Raw genomic sequence first — 18,563 nt, forward strand, 5'->3', positions numbered from 1 at the left:
TAAAGTGATACAACTTTTTTTATGGAATTGTAAGTGATCATGGCCACCAATACTCTTATACAAAACTAGATCCAAGAGATCTCGAGAGAGTTTCTATCTTTTGGATAGGTATTTAAGCCAAGTGGCAGTGGGCAGTGCAGATAGTTGGACGGACAGAGGCCGTTGGGGCAGTAAAGTCCTCGAATGGCGACCACGTAGTGGAAGACGCAGACGTAGGCCCCCCCAAAGGTGGACCAACGATCTGGGCAAAATCGGCGGACTACGTTGGATGAGGGCAGCGCAGGACCGATCGTCGTGGAAATCTTTGGGAGAGGCCTTTGTCCAGCAGTGGACGTCTTCCGGCTGATCATGATGATATGTGGAATAAAGCATACTGTGTAAAAACGCTACACATCCAAATGTTGGGAATGATATATAAGTTTTTGGCAGTCGGGTAAGCAGGGTTTCTGAATACAATTAAGCTGTAGAAGATCTAATAAAGTTAAAGTTATGTGACGGAGTGCCAATAGCCGCAAATGAGGGATCTCATCTCATTCACCGTTGTAGGTGGTTTAGTGGCTATGCGTTGTATCTTGTTACATCAGTATCGTGTTCGTGATGATGGAAAGTCATCATCAGATAAAGGTCGTGTATGGATGGTCTTATCTATTTTGCACAGGGATACGATAATACATGCATATAGTAATAATAATATTGACACACTCTTACACAAATTATCTTGCCCCAAACTAGGGATAACCTGTACTATGGGTGCAAGACAACGATATATTCCATAACTCGGAAACAAACATTCATATTCATCATGTTAATGATTGCACCTACCGGAATTCGAACACGGGACTTCTAGCTCAGTAGGCACGATCACTAACCACTGAGTTATATACGACATAGTGGTCGTCAAATATATCAATGATATGTATATATATTTTATTTCTTTTTGGAAAACTAACAGCCATTTTTACTTTTTTTTTATTAATAAATGCTTATTACAAGCATCCACGTATGTACTAGATTGCACGCGTCATCGTGTTCTGTGTGCGAAGGCCCTAAGATAACAGTTATTGTGACGTTACTTCGATTTGCCTCATTTCGCAAGTACCCAGTGTCGTTAAAGTCGTGTTATAAGCTTATCAATAATGTCTAATATATTAATGTGTGTTATTGTATTTTATTTGCTTGTGATTCTCAAATGTCAGTGCTTACCTTATGATAAAACTGTAGTACCCGACGACGAACGTATCCATTTTCCAGATGATTCTGATAATCGCAGGACTGTGTCTTATGAATCTTCCGCGAACGTAACTGATCTACCAGATTTCGAAAATCGATGTATTTATTGCATCGAAGTATGCAGCAAAGAAATGCATTGGAAAACTTGGCGATGTGTACTGAAAAATAGAAGAGCAAGGAAACTTGTTCGCAATGATAAGATTAAATTTCAATGATTTTCTTTATATTGAAAATAAGTTCTGCTGTGTTATTTTATAATTACAATTTTAATAATAATATTATTATTGTATGTTTTGGATAAATAAATTCATAATATAAGTACCTATAGTAAGTGTTTAATTGCTAACTAAAAATTAAATTTTGTAATTTTTTATATTGATTAAAAATAATATATATAAACAAGTACATTAATTTTTTGTCTATTATTTATCAGGGTTTTGCTGACTGTATTGATGTAATATATGACAGTAAATTATTAAAAAACATTCAAAATTCATATAAAAGTTTTCATAACAAATCAATGGTTGATTTTTTTATAAAGTTACCAGTGGAAACTTTCTTAGCACTGGATGCTACGTGGGTATCACAGCCACTTTTTTATCTGCAGCTTTTGAAATTCTATTCACCAATTTTCTATTGTGTGTTATCGACATGCAACCGCGAGGTTATCGCCCGTGCTTGCCCACTCTGATAACATAGAATATTAGTGATTTTCTAGTATATTTATGCTTACTTTTATTCCTGCCGCCGAATTCCACCTTCGCACGACACGCAAAAGTTCGGATATCATCCCCACCATCTGGATGTGTGGCGGTCTTCCACAGTGCAGTTTTTAAGGAGCTTTCTTCCACTACAAGGCTGTGGAATGAGTTTCCTTGTGCGTCGTTTCCGGGACGATAAGACATGGGTACCTTCCAATAAAGCGCGTACACCTTCCTTAAATTCCGGCAACGCTCCTGTGATTCCTCTGGTGTTGCAAGAGAATGTGGCCGACGGTGATCACTTAACACAAGGTGACCCGTACGCTAGTTTGTCGTCCTATTCCATAAAAAAAAAATATTTAGGCCTAGTGGTATAAGATGAAGAATAAAGAAATAATGTTTATTTGTAACGTTAACGAGATCTTGGGATTTTGGGTTCTTAATTGATTTGGAATACCGAAAATTTACTCTAGTAATAATCGTTTCTTTTCCTAATTAATATAACTAACATTTCTATTAAATAAAATGCATAAAAGGCATCTATTTTCTGATAGATATATATACTAGATACTACTACCGCTTCGGAAGCAATTGGCGCTCTGAGAGAGAAGAAGTGGCGCAAGAAACTCTCCCAGCATTCTTTTTTGCGCTCTTTTTAATAAAAATGTACAATATTGTACTGTCATTGCTAATGCTATAAAATAATCATAATCTAGTCCCAGGCAGTCCGATCACTTAGATATTCAGCTGTGGAGTAAAAGGATTTACGAAAGAGCCATTTTTTAATAAAACATTAAAATTTATTTATGGTTAATGCCTGAAGAGTGGCTGGGACTTTATTATATAAGTGAAGTAAAGTATACATTTACCCTTAAAGCTGTTATGTATCTTATGCAGCCTACTAGAATTACTTACAAGCAATCCCTTATTTCTAGTGTTATAATAATAAAAATCACTATTAAGAGCAAAAGTTCTATTAAACTTCCGACTTCGAACAGGAAGAGGTTGTCAATTCGATTGGTATTTTTTTTTATGTATGTACACCGATTACGCTGAGATTTATTATCCGATTTTCATGATACCGTGATACTTCTTTAGTATGATGCGGAATATTTGCCATTTGGTCCCATGAAAAAATGATATAGATTGACCCAGTAGTTATAGTTTGTGTACTGCTGTTTTTAGGAGTTTTCATTTAGTTTGATTATTTATAATTATTATTAGTAACCTGTTCGCCGAAAAATGGGTTAGGCTGCCTGTTATTCATTACTTACAAATAATTTTCTTCACAATATTTCAGTGTCTCACAAGAACGTGAAATAGCGGATCTATATTGTTTATGGCACGCGAAACCTTTCTATCCATAGCTACTTATAAATATACTATTTAATATATGACAATAAAAAGCAACGAAATCTTATATTTTACCTGATTAATGACACTTAAAAAGTTTAAATAAAAATAAACTACGTTTAAAAAAACCGACTTCAAAAACTCAATAATATAAAATAACTTAATAAAGATTTAATTTAATACACCTCTAATGCAAATCTTATACCTTAAATATTAATGAAATACTATTATTTTTATTTTTATTGATAGGTTTGAAGTCGGTGCCAAGCCAAATGTAGTAGCAGGTACCTACACTCGCTACGCGTGACTATGAACGGAATAGCTTCGTCTAGAACCAAGCAACCCAAGCGGGTAAGCACCTAATTTGGGTCTCAATAAAATTTGTGACTATGCGCTAGTTATCATTATTTCTATTATTACTTCGCGGAGCAAAGATATTCTAAACTCACACTTCTAATGCTAATGGCACGTTCTTTCTATGCAACCATTATCTAGTAGCCTGATATAATATTATCTATTTATTTATTAGGTTTATTTACAATCACTTACAATTATACACACAAATATAAAAAGTAGAATTAAAAACTAGGAACTAAATGTAGTGATTACTTAAAAATAAACACAGCATGCACAGAAATAATATTATTTATTTTCATTATCATGTAAAGTTCACCTGATTGTATTTAACCTCATGATTGTTACGACAGATGGTTTACTTATTATTATTATTGTTGGTTTAATACCAACAGTCTTCTGGGGGTTAAATTGGACAAGGTTCAGTTTACCCCATTCCGCGACCTTCTCAAGAGAGGACTCGATAGAAGACACAAGTTTCTTCCGGCACTGGTCAATGATTTTCCGAGAGAGACCTGCATGGACCGCGTATACGGCATCACCAGTACGGATGTAATGTATGTAGAAAGCATAAGACGTACAGCTGACGGTATGTGTGGATTTTTGTAAATAATCTACTGGTTTTTAAAACGCTAAAAAAAATTGTGTTCTATCTTTCGTGCTTTACTTCTACACGAGGCATCTACAGGAGTTAGCTACGTTATATTACTACGTTATGTAACGCATCTTATGGTTTTTTCTATTCTTTATTTTTTTTGGGGTTTAGTCAAAGATGACTATGTGACCGTAGCTTAAAAAAATCCTTAATTACATCACACAATATATAAAAAACACAGAGTGCCACATATAACCAAAAAATTACAAACACCGCGCGGCTCTTGATAGTGGAGTGTCTAGTAAGCTATTACACATACCCCCATTGTAATTATTCTTAAGGAGTCTCGGCCGCTCTGAATCGTTCCGTACACATCAAAACAAAACATCATCGATTCTTGTGTCTCCACAGTCTCCACCAGTGGGAGGCTCCTTTGCACAGGATGCCGGCTAGATTATGGGTACCACAACGGCGCTTATTTCTGCCGTGAAGTACTAATGTGTAAACATTACTGTTTTATGTTTGAAGGGCACCGTAACTAGTGAAATTACTGGGCAAATGATACTTAACATCTTATGTTTCAAGGTGACGAGCGCAATTGTGGTGCCGCTCACAATTTTTGGGTTTTTCAACAATTCTGAGCGGCACTACATTGTAATGGGTAGGGCTTATCAATTACCATCAGCTGAACGTCCTGTTCGTCTCGTCCCTTATTTTCATAAAAAAAGTGTATTAACGATCTTTTCATTAAAAATTTAAATTTAATTGATGGAATGTGCCCGGAACGAAGTATTAACATTGTTACGATTTCCGTCCTTTTAACTTTGGATTCTGTAAACCATGCACATCGAGGAAGCTGACACACTATTGTTTTACACCATACGCCCTTTTCCCGCGATCTTTCGTTAAAATATTCTTGCCAATCTAGTATTTCCCAAAACACACCAAAACAATCCGGCACCTTTCCCCCGATGCCGGGTTACGTTCTGAGACAACCTGTATATAACTTAAAGGTAGCGTCCTCTGTTCTATTTCAATTGACTCTCGAGTCTTTAATATTGTCTGCAATTTATTGCCCTTATAGCACTAGTAGTGGACTTCAAACTTAATTTTAATTTGATTTAATTGTATATGATTATTGAGAGCCTTCTGCACTTTACAGTGACAAACTGATCTTAGTCAAAGACAAAACTAACCTACCGTATCGTATCTAGATACAACCTTGCCCTCAGACTAGACTATATGGCTAGATTTTATTCTACAATGGTAGCAAACACTTCACAATAATTATCAACTGCACGATTGGTAGGTATAGTATGTTTCAAGTTTAAATTGCTTTTTCAACCTTTTTTATTTAAACAAATATACCTGTGGTATATAATTTTACCAGTTGGAGGGTTATGCAAGAGGAGGACTAGCAAGCGTAGGGTTCACCTGATTGTATGTGATCACCGCAGCCTATATTCTCTTGTAGCCAGCGGAATCACAAGAGCGTTGCTCACCTTATAAAGAGTTAAATAAACGTATATATGAATATGAAAACACATTAGTACATGGCGGGCGAGAATCGAACCAGTGGGAGGCTCAGAAGATGAACCGACGATCTGTTCAAGATCACCGGAATAGGTTGGATGATGGCAGGGCAGGACCTTTGTCCAGCAGTGGACATCTTCCAGCTGAAATGAGTGTAAATTAAAATTAATGCTGTCTACTATTTTGTACATACAATGTCTACATTTTACGAATTTAACGCATTTCCTTCCTGCTTGAACATATTTCTCAAAATCCGAATTAGATTCATATACTAAATAACAAATACGGTTGGTATGACTAATCAAAAGAATAACTCATTAAAGTACACCACAGCCGAGTCAAGCGTTTGCGTTTAAGTATGCTGGTACCCGTGTAGCTGGCGATACGTACAATATTTATGTATAAAGTGATACAACTTTTTTTATGGAATTGTAAGTGATCATGGCCACCAATACTCTTATACAAAACCAGATCCAAGAGATCTCGAGAGAGTTTCTATCTTTTGGATAGGTATTTAAGCCAAGTGGCAGTGGGCAGTGCACATAGTTGGACGGACAGAGGCCGTTGGGGCAGTAAAGTCCTCGAATGGCGACCACGTAGTGGAAGACGCAGACGTAGGCCCCCCCAAAGGTGGACCAACGATCTGGGCAAAATCGGCGGACTACGTTGGATGAGGACAGCGCAGGACCGATCGTCGTGGAAATCTTTGGGAGAGGCCTTTGTCCAGCAGTGGACGTCTTCCGGCTGATCATGATGATATGTGGAATAAAGCATACTGTGTAAAAACGCTACACATCCAAATGTTGGGAATGATATATAAGTTTTTGGCAGTCGGGTAAGCAGGGTTTCTGAATACAATTAAGCTGCAGAAGATCTAATAAAGTTAAAGTTATGTGACGGAGTGCCAATAGCCGCAAATGAGGGATCTCAACTCATTCACCGTTGTAGGTGGTTTAGTGGCTATGCATTGTATCTTGTTACATCAGTATTGTGTTCGTGATGATGGAAAGTCATCATCAGATAAAGGTCGTGTATGGATGGTCTTATCTATTTCGCACAGGGATATGATAATACATGCATATAGTAATAATAATATTGACACACTCTTACACAAATTATCGTGCTCCAAACTAGGGATAACCTGTACTATGGGTGCAAGACAACGATATATTCCATAACTCGGAAACAAACATTCATATTCATCATGTTAATGATTGCACCTACCGGAATTCGAACACGGGACTTCTAGCTCAGTAGGCAGGATCACTAACCACTGAGTTATATACGACATAGTGGTCGTCAAATATATCAATGATATGTATATATATTTTATTTCTTTTTGGAAAACTAACAGCCATTTTTACTTTTTTTTGATTGATTACGTATGTACTAGATTGCACGCGTCATCGTGTTCTGTGTGCGAAGGCCCTAAGATAACAGTTATTGTGACGTTACTTCGATTTGCCTCATTTCGCAAGTACCCAGTGTCGTTAAAGTCGTGTTATAAGCTTATCAATAATGTCTAATATATTAATGTGTGTTATTGTATTTTATTGGCTTGTGATTCTCAAATGTCAGTGCTTACCTTATGATAAAACTGTAGTACCCGACGACGAACGTATCCATTTTCCAGATGATTCTGATAATCGCAAGACTGTGTCTTATGAATCTTCCGCGAACGTAACTGATCTACCAGATTTCGAAAATCGATGTATTTATTGCCTCAAAAAATGCACCGACGGAGAGCATTGGAAAAATTGGCGATGTGTACCGATAAATAGAATACGAAGGAAACTTGTTCGCAATGATAATATTAAATTTCAATGATTTTCTTTATATTGAAAATAAGTTCTGCTGTGTTATTTTATAATTACAATTTTAATAATAATATTATTATTGTATGTTTTGGATAAATAAATTCATAATATAAGTACCTATAGTAAGTGTTTAATTGCTAACTAAAAATTAAATTTTGTAATTTTTTATATTGATTAAAAATAATATATATAAACAAGTACATTAATTTTTTGTCTATTATTTATCAGGGTTTTGCTGACTGTATTGATGTATTATATGACAGTAAATTATTAAAAAAAATTCAAAATTCATATAAAAGTTTTCATAACAAATCAATGGTTGATTTTTTTATAAAGTTACCAGTGGAAACTTTCTTAGCACTGGATGCTACGTGGGTATCACAGCCACTTTTTTATCTGCAGCTTTTGAAATTCTATTCACCAATTTTCTATTGTGTGTTATCGACATGCAACCGCGAGGTTATCGCCCGTGCTTGCCCACTCTGATAACATAGAATATTAGTTATTTTCTAGTATATTTATGCTTACTTTTATTCCTGCCGCCGAATTCCACCTTCGCACGACACGCAAAAGTTCGGATATCATCCCCACCATCTGGATGTGTGGCGGTCTTCCACAGTGCAGTTTTTAAGGAGCTTTCTTCCACTACAAGGCTGTGGAATGAGTTTCCTTGTGCGTCGTTTCCGGGACGATAAGACATGGGTACCTTCCAATAAAGCGCGTACACCTTCCTTAAATTCCGGCAACGCTCCTGTGATTCCTCTGGTGTTGCAAGAGAATGTGGCCGACGGTGATCACTTAACACAAGGTGACCCGTACGCTAGTTTGTCGTCCTATTCCATAAAAAAATATATTTAGGCCTAGTGGTATAAGATGAAGAATAAAGAAATAATGTTTATTTGTAACGTTAACGAGATCTTGGGATTTTGGGTTCTTAATTGATTTGGAATACCGAAAATTTACTCTAGTAATAATCGTTTCTTTTCCTAATTAATATAACTAACATTTCTATTAAATAAAATGCATAAAAGGCATCTATTTTCTGATAGATATATATACTAGATACTACTACCGCTTCGGAAGCAATTGGCGCTCTGAGAGAGAAGAAGTGGCGCAAGAAACTCTCCCAGCATTCTTTTTTGCGCTCTTTTTAATAAAAATGTACAATATTGTACTGTCATTGCTAATGCTATAAAATAATCATAATCTAGTCCCAGGCAGTCCGATCACTTAGATATTCAGCTGTGGAGTAAAAGGATTTACGAAAGAGCCATTTTTTTAATAAAACATTAAAATTTATTTATGGTTAATGCCTGAAGAGTGGCTGGGACTTTATTATATAAGTGAAGTAAAGTATACATTTACCCTTAAAGCTGTTATGTATCTTATGCAGCCTACTAGAATTACTTACAAGCAATCCCTTATTTCTAGTGTTATAATAATAAAAATCACTATTAAGAGCAAAAGTTCTATTAAACTTCCGACTTCGAACAGGAAGAGGTTGTCAATTCGATTGGTATTTTTTTTTATGTATGTACACCGATTACGCTGAGATTTATTATCCGATTTTCATGATACCGTGATATTTCTTTAGTATGATGCGGAATATTTGCCATTTGGTCCCATGAAAAAATGATATAGATTGACCCAGTAGTTATAGTTTGTGTACTGCTGTTTTTAGGAGTTTTCATTTAGTTTGATTATTTATAATTATTATTAGTAACCTGTTCGCCGAAAAATGGGTTAGGCTGCCTGTTATTCATTACTTACAAATAATTTTCTTCACAATATTTCAGTGTCTCACAAGAACGTGAAATAGCGGATCTATATTGTTTATGGCACGCGAAACCTTTCTATCCATAGCTACTTATAAAAATACTATTTAATATATGACCACACGGGAAGCACCAGCTTTCAAATAAAAAAAGAATTATAAAAATCGGTTCAACCAGTCGAAAGTTTTGAGGCAACAAATATTTAAAAAAAAAAGTACATACCGACGAATTGAGAACCTCCTCCATTTTTGAAGTCGGTTAAAAAAGGGAATCTTTCTTTAAAATAATATTCAAAATTACAAAGTAATAGTAATTTGTACCACTTTGGTTTTATAATTCGTATAATACCAATAAATCTATACATACAAATAAAATTGGAGTATCTGTTTGTCATATTGAAATAACATGTATATAAATATATATACGATACATACAGCAAAATAACATTTTTTACATTTCTCGGTCTGTCTGTCTGTTTGTTCCGGCTAATCTCTGAAATGTCTGGACCTATTTCCACGGGACTCTTAGCTGATGTAATAAGGCTACGTTTATTTTATAAAAAAAAAGTAATGTTGCAATGTCCAAGAAACGGTCTAACTCTAAAAATATATATATTTATATGGCAAAACAACGTTTACCGAGTGAGCTAGTCCTAAATAAAACTAATTGATTGATTTTTCATTATGAATCATGGTTATATTATAACTAATAAATAAGTGAGTCAGAAGTGGTACGAGAGATAAACTTCTATTAATAGCCATTCATTACGTTACTTGGTTATATTGTTGTTCATGTTATATATATCATATTAATATATTGTATTCAATTAATTAAATAACATAATTCAATATACACTTTTGCGTATCACATCGTCGGAACAATAGTGTTGCATGATATTTAGCGATATTATAGGTAGGACTTTAATTAACACTACACACGAGCTATTAATTCTGTCTCCATAAAAAAAACACAATCATAACATCTATTTGAATTAGGAACCTATTACTCATTGTGATTTCTAGTGTTCGCTGATCTTTTTTAAACAATTTCGGGGCATAATTTAACAGATAACAGATGAAACGTCTTGAATTTGTGATAGAAAGGTTTTGTCCCAATTTTATAAAACACGATCCAAGTATCCAAATTTTAGTATAAAATTGCAAGTACCTACTAATGATATTACTGGGCAAACAAGACTTAACATCTTTTGGCTCAAGGAGACGAGCGCAATTGTTTTTTTTATGATAATAAGGGATGAGACGATCAGGACGTTCAGTTGATGTTAGTTGATATGCCTTGCCCATTACAATGCAGTGCGCTCAGGATTCTTGAAAAACCCAAAAATTCTGAGCGGCACTACAACTGCGCTCGTCACCTTGAGACATATCATGTTAAGTCTCATTTGCCCAGTAATTTCACTAGCTACGGCGCCCTTCAGACCGAAACAAAGTAATGTTTACACATTACTGCTTCACGGCAGAAATAGGCGCCGTTGTAGTACCCATAATCTAGCCGACATCCTGTGCAATGGGCCCTCCCCTGTAGTGCCACTCAGAATTTTTGGATTTTTCAAGAATCCTGAGCGGCATTGCATTGTAGTGTGCAGGGCGTATCAATTACAATCAGCTGAATGTCCAGCTCGTCTTGTGTCATAAAAAAATGCCTCGTTATTGTCATAAAAAAACGCAGAAAAAAAATTAGCAGAAATCCCATGCGAAATGGAAAAGTCTATTGATGCTAGCAAGAATACTCATAAGAATACAATACTTTCATCAATCGTTAAGGATATAAATAAATTTTTGAAATTTGTAAGACCTACCTAAATAATTGGGTATGCAGTTTTACTTCCAAAGCCCAAGTGCAACGTCACCATGCACAGAATCTGATTAACATACTTCACTGCTTCCTTATTATTGGTTTTGGAATGAGATAATATGTTTGTGGATTAATGTAAGAATTGAAATATATGTAGGTATATAATGGCAAGATAGCAGATATTTATAAATGATGAAAGTTCCTTTATAGTGACAGGTTATCGTTTGACCTGTACAAAGTTCGGAAAATCAGAGCCAGCTAAGTCATTCATGAAAGCACTCAGAGAGAATAAATACTACTATTAATAATTTTAATAATATCCTAATTCTCTACATCTTCTATTCTCGTTTCACTACACTCACTAACACACGGACTGACTGACGGACTGACATACACCACTTACACAACCACAAACAAACTCCACAAACAGACGCAAACACAAACATACATGCACACTAACATTTACACTACTTACACACATACAAACATACATACATACAATCAGAAACACATACATACACACTTACATACATTACACTAAACATCACCACACTCGCCGGCGAGTGTGTTCTTCTCATCTTTTCATCTTCATTTTAATTTTCATTCTCTCTCCTTCCCACAAGCACACAGCCGGTCTGAGGTTCGAGTCTCCTTAGGAGACGCCCCGCGACTGTTGTTGCGTAGTCTTTGCGGCCACCACGGCCCAGGTCCTACTTCGCTGTGAAAGCCAGGGCTGCTAACAGCACAGAGGAGGTTTTAGTCGGTATGGGGCGTCCGCTTACGCGGACACTCGAGTCCGACATATTACGCCCCGTTCCGGGGCGTAAATACGTAACAGTATTTCCTCCTCTCAAAAAAAAAAAAATCTTCTATTCTATTCTGCAATATTGCTTTTTTAAAAGAAAATGTTTTATAATTCATGCAGTAACGATGAATATTTTTTATAGTAAATTATCATCTTGTCACCACCTCGCTGTTCCAAACAACATACACGGTTTAATCCCAGCTTAGTACCTCGATTTTTGTCTACTTATATACTTTTGGCACAACGTGTGTGTAAGCACGCTTCAATGGCAAGGATGTGAGAACACAACCTTTGTTTTTCAGTAGATAATGGGTTAAGTTAGTAAACCCTGAACAATAATCATGATAAAATCTTTAATCCTAATAGTGATGGTAAATGAGGACTTTGAAGTTTAAATAATGTACCTAAAGATTTTTGGATTCCTGGAATAGTTTAAATACATATAGTTACTAAGTACTTAACAATTTCACGGGATAGAAGTTTATTATAATGTTAGTTGGGAAATTCGAATGTTCATCGTTTTTAGGATCTTTATCAAGAATTAAAACGTCTTTGAACTAGGTGACTAGCCTATCAACCAAATTATCAGTTTCGATCAAGATATTTAGTTTTAGTAGAAGAATTTTAAGAAGTAAAAAATGTATTACTATGAAATCAGTAAAGAACTATAATATAATCTGATTTGATGATGCTTCTCTCCACAAACTCTCTCTCCCTACTAAAACAGACACAACTTATAATAATTATAATATTTTTATGAACTGCTCAAAGCATTTGAATGAAATAAAAATTAAATAATTCCGAAATTAAATTTGTATGGTGTCAGTTAAAGACTTCTTGTTCCCTGAAATCGAGCAATTAATTTCGTGTTTTAAATTAGTTCAAACACAATTTCCTTCATTGTCAGGCAAAATAATGTTTTTAATTCAGAAAGCCAATTTTAGAGTTTACATAACGGAATTTGAAAGGAAGAAAGAAAATGATGTAGCCGTCCAATATTTAAAACGTTTTACTAGTTATTTTGCTTTTGTGTAAGCCTATAATAGGTTCTGTACCTATTTATTAAAATTCAACATTCTAATTCAGCTTGCCGCATGCCATTAATTACCACAATTTGATCCTTATTAGTGATACCGTCGAATGGTGTAATTATACGGTTTTTTTTCTAAATAAAAGGGTTTGATTCTTGGCTAGGAATATTGATGCTGTTTAAGTTCATATATAATTGAACCCAAGACTCATTTAAGTACCTTTTGCTATTTCTCATAGTTTCGGCCATCCTCGCCTACTTTAAAAACCACCCTGTATAGCCTCGCGTTCCTGGTTCAATTTGTTTGAATGATGACATTTACAGATTTTGAGAAAGCACTAGATAGAGTACCACAAAAGCTTATATGGCAAGCACTGAGATCACAACATCTGCTGGAAATAAGTTTACACCTGATACAGGATAAATATCACAATGTCCCCGCCAAAGTTAAAAATCCAGCAGGTCTGAACGAATCATTTGATGCCAACGTCGGTATCCACCAAGGCTCAGTTCTAGGCCCACTTCTATGACAATTAGTAATGGAGCTAATTACTAAATATTATGTCCAGGCACCGCTTCCTTGGAACTTTCTGTACGCCGATGACCTCGCCCTGATTGCAAATTAAGCAGATGAGCTAGTTATCTTTTAAAATATTTCCTAAATTGTCACAAATTTATGAGTAATTTTTAGCAGGTATTGAAGTAAAATTTGAACAATAACGTTTGCAACTATTCAGAAACATATCAGATTTAGAGTAATGCATCCGTTTAGAAACTATTTGAAAAGATACTTGCTCGCTAGTGTTTACAATAATATACTCTGCACTTCGATTTTATTGAGCAAAATAGTTGAGCAAATAATAAGCTTAGATCTACATTACATATTTTTGCTGAATTGAAATGTTCCGTTCCACTTGCAAACATAAAAGATGGGGTATGGAATATTTGCTAAACAATTTCCATAAGATGATTAGTTGTACTTTACGTAATAAAATCGTAATATTTTATGGAAAAGGATTAACACGGGTCTCTTTTTCATAAAATAACCACAGAAGGGTTGCCTACCTTTTGGTAGATGCACACACATTACTAAGTAATTTTTATTAACCGACGTGGAAAAATCTCGCGTCAATTCGCAGTTTTAATTGTTGAAACGTCTTATCTATGCATCTTCAAGCGATTGAGGTATATTATAGAAAACTGGATCCCCGACATTGTTTTATAGCAATATCCACCTGCTGATGAAGTTACAGTTTATGCAAAAGTTTAGTGATTCGTTTAGGTGCCTTAGTATACGATTCTTCAACAAAGTCCCAAGTCACATACAAAACTTAAGCGTAAGCAAATTCAAATCATTAATAAAAGAAAACTGTAGTAAAGGTAAAACTACATACGGTAATAAGGTCGTTTTAAAGTTGTTTCAATTTCCAATATGATTGACATGGTATTTATTATACTGTAATCTGTAATAATATTATTAAATTATATGTAATTATGTAATTTAATATTATATTATTTTCTATATTTAACTTAGATTCATAAGAGACTTGGATCCTTGAGTTTGTTTCTGCTTTTCTTCTCAAGTTAGTCATATTAAATGCCGGTATCATCTAGTGTAAATTTGTCTTTAGGATCTATTGACTGAAATAAATATCATTTATCACTTGAAATAAATAATAGTTAAAAAAAAACTAAAAAGCACGCTTTATATAAAATTCAACTAAAAAATAGAAAATAATTTTAAATTGAAAATAGTGTAAAAAATTTATTTTATTGTAAAGAAAAGCGTGGGGTGTAGAAGAATTATTATTTTAATAATATCTTAAAAAGCACCCCATGCTTTTTAGTACAATAAAATATATTTTTATTACACTATTTTCAATTTAAATTTATTTTCTATTTTTTAGTTGAATTTTATATAAAGCGTGCTTTTTAGTTTTTTTTAACTATTATTTATTTTTCATTTTTTAGTCAAATTAGTGTAATGTCATGGGTCCTCGATAAATCTACAAAGTTTGAACGAAATCTAGCCGTTTAAAGTGGGTCAAAATCGCGCCCATAGAAGTCGGTTACGAACATACAGGTGAAGCTAATATAAAGCGTATAAAAAGCAGCCAACCATAGTTTTCATCATTGTAATGTGTTTAACATACTGTTATTTATGTAAATGTTATCATGCGGTTTTCAAGGAGCTTTATTCCACGTACTACAAAGCTGTGGAATGAGCTTCCTTGTGCGGTGTTTCCGAGACTATACGACATGGGTACCTTCAAAAAAAGCGCGTACACCTTCCTTAAAGGCTGGCAATGCTGCTGTGATTCCTCTGGTGTTGCAAGAGAATGTGGGCAGCGGTGATCACTTAACACCAGGTGACCCGTTTGTCCTCCTATTCCATAAAAAAAATATGGTATAATACCCTTCAACCTACCATTTTACCAACTAACAATGTAGCATCAGTTGCTTGGAAATCTTTAGCCCCACATTTGAGAAAATATAGTCTACTATTCGGGTAGCAATGATAATCAACATCATAGAAATGGTGTTGCAGTAATTATAAAAGACGCTCTACGATCTACTGTAAGGAATTTTCTTCCCATTTCGGACCGGGTAATGTTATTACAACTTGAAGCTAAGCCGTTTAACATCAACATAATCCATGTTTATGCACCTACTGCAGACAAAAGTAACGATATCAATGAGGAATTTTCGATGACATAGAAACAGCCCTCAAAATAACTAAAAAACATGATACAACAATAATTACGGGTGATTTTAACTCCAAAATCGGGCAAGGTCCAGTACCCGATGTTGGTGGTACTTTTGGGCTTGGGGTTCAAAACGATCGAGGAGAAAGGTTGGTGCAGTTCTGCCAGGAGCGTGAGTTTGTCATCACTAATACATTCTTTAAGTTACCACATAGAAGACTTTACACTTGGCGGTCACCAGCCGATAGTCCAGAGAAGATCGTACGTAATCAAATAGATTTCATATTGGTCAGCAGAAGACATAGGAATAGCATAAAATCTGCTAAAACATATCCCGGAGCCGATATTGGATCTGACCACAATCTTATTGTGGCCGTAATAAAGGTTCAGTTAAAGAAAATCCAACAACAACCAAAAATCACCAGAATAGACCTTGACAAATTGAAAAACCCTGAATCCAAAAAACAACTTCATTTAGCCATCAATGACGACATGTGTAGGCTAAAACGAAACAATGTTAATCCTGGTTTCTCGGACATGGAACAATCGTGGCATAGTTTTAAGACGACAATACTTGACACAAGTGAAAAGATCTTGACGTCGACGCCACGAACGAAGAAAAAGAAATGGATTACTGACGAAATATTGGATTTAATGGATAGAAGACGTGAAAATAAAAGAAAAGTATGACACAATAAAACTTTTAATACGGAAAAAAATAAGACAGGCAAAAGAAACATGGTATGGTGATCTTTGTTCTGAGATAGAGAAACTGGATAAGAAGTTTGACTGTTTTAATATGCATAAGAAGATTAAAGAGCTTATATCTCCTAAACATCAAGGACGCAGTCAAGTAACTCTTCTCAATAAATATGGCAATTATGCATCTTCCACCGATGACATGTTAGTAACATGGGAACAATATGTTACTGAGCTGTTTCATGACACTCGATCTGATCCTGTAGATTTCGTTTGTGATGACACGGGACCAGCCATTACGAAAAGTGAAGTCTATCATGCCATAAGAAATGCAAAAACAAGAAAAGCTTGTGGTCCCGATGACATACCAGTCGAGATTATTAAAGAAATCGAAGAGTGTAATCTAGATTATCTCGTTAAACTCTTTAATGCTATCTACGACTCGGGCATGATTCCTTCTGACTGGCTCAAATCGACATTTATCACCCTACCAAAAATCAATAATCCCAAAAAATGCAGTGATTACCGCACAATTTCACTCATGAGTCACGTTTTGAAGCTCTTTTTAAAAGTACTTCATAGCAGAATTTACTCTAAATGTGAGTCCTTACTATCATATACCCAGTTTGGTTTTAGAAGCGGTTTGGGTACAAGAGATGCACTTTTCGGCTATCAGGTGCTGGTACAAAGATGCTGGGATATGAATAGAGATCTATTTGTCTGCTTCATTGACTATGAAAAGGCCTTTGGCCGAGTTCAACATGTCAAATTGATGGAAGTGCTCCAGAAAATTGGCTTGGACTATAAAGACTGTCGATTCATCAGAAACTTATATTGGAAACAGCGTGCAAACATTAGGGTCAACGGGAAACTTTCATCATACATCGAGATAGAAAGGGGCGTACGACAAGGCTGTATTTTGTCACCCTTACTTTTTAATTTGTATGCTGAAGCCATATTTTCGGAAGCGCTTGATAACAGCACAGACGGAATATCAATTAATGGCAAAATGTTGAACAATATTAGGTACGCAGACGACACGATATTAATCGCGGACAGTCTTGAGGGCCTTCAAAGACTAGTCAACTCCGTTGCTTCTGTCAGTGCTGAGTATGGAATTAACATCAACACCAAAAAGACGAAGTACATGGTAATAAGCCGTTCACCTGAGCTTACCACTTCTTTATCCCTCAATGGTCAAAGTCTTGAAAGGGTTGCCAAGTTCAGATATCTAGGCACAATGGTTGACGACTCAGGAGATCACAGCCTCAAAATACGATGCAGAATAGAGCAAGCACGCAACGCCTTTTCAAAAATGAAAAAAGTACTTTGTGACCGGAACCTAAACATCTCTCTTCGTATACGCATAGCGCGGTGCTATGTCTTTTCTGTACTCCTATACAGCGTAGAAGCTTGGACGCTGACAGAAGCTATGACAAAAAAACTGGAAGCGTTCGAGATGTGGGTGTACAGACGTATGCTGAGAATTTCTTGGACAGAGCGCGTACGGAATAGCATCGTGTTAGAGAGAATGGGAAAGGCTACAGAGATACTTACGTCTATTAAGGAAAGAAATAAGAACTATGAACTCCTTACAATGGGTCTGATGAGAAAGCTCATGGTCGCTCAGGGGTCAATGCAGTGAGCTATGCTCAGAGTTTCCCTGCGATATCGAATCAGAAATGCGGAGATCCGTGGGAGAAACAAAGTCACCGACATAGCCCAAATGATTGCGAAACTCAAGTGGCAGTGGGTAGGGCACATAGTTCGACGGACAGATGGCCGTTGGGGCAGTAAAGTTCTCGAATAGCATCCACGTACCGGAAGACGCAGTGTTGGTAGGCCTCCCACAATATGGACAAACGATCTGGTCAAGATTGCCGGAATACGTTGGATGAGGGCAGCGCAGGACCGATCGTCGTGGAAATCTTTGGGAGATGCCTTTGTCCTGCAGTGGACTTACGGCTGATGATGCTGAATGATCACGTATTCCATAATATTCTGTTTCATGTTTAATAAATTAATGTAACTCTTAATATCCAATTATTATATTGAGAAATATTTTAGTATTTAATATTGGGGTTGAGTAGGTTATCAACTGTAATGTAGATCCTGTAGATGAAGCCATAACCTGAGAGTTGAACAAGACAT

General features: G+C 35.6%; 1 long non-coding RNA gene across 1 annotated transcript; it reads right to left on the reverse strand.

Annotated features, from left to right (window-relative positions):
- Window positions 1-1,087: 1,087 nt before the first annotated feature.
- On the reverse strand, window positions 1,088-7,506 carry LOC126970546 (uncharacterized). Its single transcript, XR_007730657.1, has 2 exons — window positions 7,352-7,506; window positions 1,088-1,203 (listed from the first exon to the last, which is right to left on the reverse strand). It is a non-coding gene; the product is annotated as an uncharacterized LOC126970546 (long non-coding RNA).
- Window positions 7,507-18,563: the final 11,057 nt, after the last annotated feature.

The sequence above is a fragment of the Leptidea sinapis genome, chromosome 21 (assembly GCF_905404315.1).
Source record: "Leptidea sinapis chromosome 21, ilLepSina1.1, whole genome shotgun sequence".
Classification (NCBI taxonomy): domain Eukaryota; kingdom Metazoa; phylum Arthropoda; class Insecta; order Lepidoptera; family Pieridae; genus Leptidea; species Leptidea sinapis.